Raw genomic sequence first — 3,632 nt, 5'->3', positions numbered from 1 at the left:
GAAGTTATTTCTAGCTTTCAGAAATGAATGTGAATATGTTTCCAAGGACTAGTATGAGCAATTTCTCATGGATGTTGGCATCCTAGCAACTCAAGGAACGTTGCTAATCATAAGGGATGCCTTGAGAATGGCATTTCATAGGTTCCTCTTCCTTTTCACTTATTCGTTTGCTCAAAGTAATATGTCAAAACTGTCAGAAGTGGGGTGGTCAAGGGGTAGTTCTTAAGTTCAAATCCCGATCACTTACCAGCTGTGTGACCTTAAGTAAGTCACCTAGCTTCCCCATGCCTCCATTTCCTCTTTTGAGAAACAAGTATAATAGTAGCACCTGCTGCATGGGTTGTTTTTAGGATTCAATTGGATAATGCCTAACAGGGTTTTAGCCCTGTGGTGGCATATAGAAAGCAGCCAGTTAGTGTTAATGACTATGATGACCACCCACTGCTCTTACCACCACTGTCGTCACCGCTCTTCCTATGTACCAATGGGGACACAGTGCTGAACAAGAAAGGGGCACAGTGTCAGGTCAATGCCCTTTCATATTGTGATGTGGTGGGGGGGGGCAGAGGTTGGAGAGATACGGGGTTGAGGATCTTTGTGTCACTATCAAACTTACCATTTCTTTGGGGGCAATCTGAGCCGAAAGTTTGGTGGAGCCAGGAAATGTCAGCCTTATTTGGGGTGTGAAAAGACAAAGTTCTGCCGTAATCCATTTTAAGCCCTGCACCTATTCTCTCAGTTTCTCAGTTAGACTGAGTCAGCAACTTAAATTGACAAACATTGAGATAAAAGAAAATGTCTACTCTTTGGCCCCTGGAAGGGAAAACTGTATCTGAAGTCTTCCAGGAAAGGATTAGTTGTACCTGATAGTGAAATTTTGCAGAAAATAAAGGTTCTGAAGTTCTTGATAGGAAAGAAACGGCACCTCTGAAGTTGGGTTTCCTGATTCCGGGGCAATTTCCTTATTCCTGTTCAATGATTACAACTTTGTTTTAACTGGTTTTGCCAAGAAGCAGCAACAAAAGCAGAGTTGATTAAGGAAAATGAAGAAAAAAATGCAAAAACAGAACACACATAAAAGGTCCTGGCTGCTTCATAGATGTTGATACTGGAGGTCATCCTTCCCATAACCGTGTTTTAGCTGCCACCTGTGTAGCCCGGCTGGGACACTATTACCCTGTGTTAAAGGACAACTGAGAAGGAAGGGGCTTTCCTAGCTCTTCCTTGATAAAGAAACAGTTATTACCTGATTTTAAAAAAAGTGGTAGTCAGCGAGACGTTATGTATGTTTTGATGCAATGGAAAATGTTCTTCCTAATGGAAGCCTGTTGGAATAGGACAAATCCTTGTTTATTTCATGTCTGCATCTATATATCCAGCTGTAGGATAGATTGGCTGCTGTTTATGGTGTTTGTCATTATGGCCACACCAGTATGAAGAACGATTTCTAGTGTTCAGTGCTCTGGAAGAAATATTTGAGAACCCAAAGCTGCCACTCCCAATGTAGATAATCTGGTAAATTTCTGGTCTGGACAAGGTACTTAACCTGCTGTAATCTGCTTTCCTGGATGATTAGAATTTGGTTATAGTATCATGTGCGGCTCAGATCGCAGGTATTTGACCTTGACTGATTTCTGTCCCTTTTTACATTTGAGTGAACTTTTGATGTTGCAGCAAAAACGACTCACTGTGCTTATGACAAAGCACAAAAACTCTCTAGGAAAACATTCATCCACTGATCATTTAACCATGAACCATGACTAATAGCTATCTAAATGGAATGGAGGTTAATGATTCCAAGAGGTTACAGGAAAAAGTCTCCGTGTTTCCTAGCAATAACACTTGAGTCTGTCTTGTTTCTTTTGTAGAACCTTTCATCCTGTAATCTCAAAATGCCCAGAAAGAATCCTTTTTTATAACCTGGAATATGTCTTTTTGAAAAGCCTTGTAATGTTGTCCTTGGAAACATCATGGTATAGAGCTTCAACATGGCTTGCACAGTATGGCCTGCGACATCAGCTAGCGCTCACTCTACTTTCTGTCACCGGAAAGCAGTGAACTACAAGAGGCTCAACTGTATTGGCCTCTATTTCCAACAGACTCACGCACAACTCTCGCTCACACACACTCACATACAAAGCTGGGAAAATTTTATGAATCCCCTTTTTTTTAAAATTTAATATAAAATTATAGCAAAAAAAAAAAAAGAGGAACATGAACTTTAGTAATAGCTGGGAACAATCCACGGTGGCGGCAGCAGAGGCCGGAGAAGACATTTAATTTAGTTGATTTTCTGCGGTTGTTGGTCAGTCGCAGTCTCATGGTGATGGAAGCTGCACATTTTTGTTTTGAAGGGACCAAGAATCTGTTGGAGGTTTGGTTTCTCCTGGCTGCGATCTGATGCAAACCAAGGGTCTAGGGGTCTTTGCGCTATCCCCAGATCTGAGTGGGATGGACTTTTGAAGGATGTGCAATGTTCAATTACAAAACTGCCAAGCAGGAAGCTTATGAATTCAGTGAGAATAGCATGTTTGTCTCCAAGAGTCGTTTCATTCTGAAGACCCGTGGTACCACCCTCTTGCTGAAAGCACAGGTTCCGCTGTTGAAGCTTGCTAGGGATTACAGTGGGTTTGACTTAATTCAAAGCTTCTTTGATTCTTGTAAGAATCTCATGAAGCCTTATCAAGGATACCCACGCTGGAATTTCCAGGAAGAAACAGAATTTCTTAATGCAATTTTCCCAAATGGAGCAGCATATTATATGGGATGTATGAAGTCTGACTGTGGGTACTTGTATACTCTGCTTTTCCCAGAGAGTAAGGTAATAAGTCAGCCTGGAAATTTTGATGAGTGAGCTTGACCCAGCAGTTATGGACTAGTTCTACATGACAGATGGTGTTACTGCGAAGGATGTCACTCACGAGAATGGAATTTGTGACCTGATACCAGGTTCTGTCATTGATGCCACACTGTTCAATCCTTTGTGGGTATTCAGTGAATGGAATGAAATCAGATGGAACTTACTGGACTATTCACATCATGTCAGAACCAGAATTTCCTTATGTTAGTTTTGAAACAAACTTAAGTCAGATCTCTTCTGATGGCCTGATCAGGAAAGTTGTGGAAATCTTCCAAGCCAGGAAAATTTGTGACCATCTTGTTTGTTCTAAATGTCACACAGTGCTTTCTTCACCCCAGAAGATTGAAGGTTTTAAAAGTCTTGATTGCCAAAGTGCTATCTTCAATGATTACAATTTCGTTTTTACCAGTTTTGCCAAGCAGCCGCAACAACAGCAGAGTTGATTAAGGAAAATGTAAACAAAACAAAACAAAAATGCAAAAGGAGAACACATAGAAGGTGGTGGCTGCTGTATAGATGTTGGTACTGGGGGCCATGCTTTCCGTAACTGTCACCTTGTACTTGCAGAAAGCCCTAGATGTAATGATAGTGTAATCATTTTGAAGTGTATCCATTATTATATCAAGGAGTTAGATATCTTGCATGAATGCTCTCTTCTGTGTTTAGGTATTCTATGCCACCCTTGCTGTGAAATTAGAGTGCATGCAGAAAAACACTTTCACTATATGAAACTTCACAACACTCGTGAAAACAGTTCAATTTGATTTATGCC

The 3,632-nt window shown here is 40.9% G+C and overlaps 1 pseudogene; it reads left to right on the top strand.

Annotated features, from left to right (window-relative positions):
- The first annotated feature begins 2,326 nt into the window (after nucleotides 1-2,326).
- LOC114104310 (S-adenosylmethionine decarboxylase proenzyme 1-like) lies at nucleotides 2,327-3,303 on the top strand (annotated as a pseudogene).
- Nucleotides 3,304-3,632: the final 329 nt, after the last annotated feature.

The sequence above is a fragment of the Marmota flaviventris genome, chromosome 5, assembly GCF_047511675.1.
Source record: "Marmota flaviventris isolate mMarFla1 chromosome 5, mMarFla1.hap1, whole genome shotgun sequence".
NCBI lineage: Eukaryota > Metazoa > Chordata > Mammalia > Rodentia > Sciuridae > Marmota > Marmota flaviventris.
This window is presented reverse-complemented; position numbering and strand designations above follow the sequence as displayed.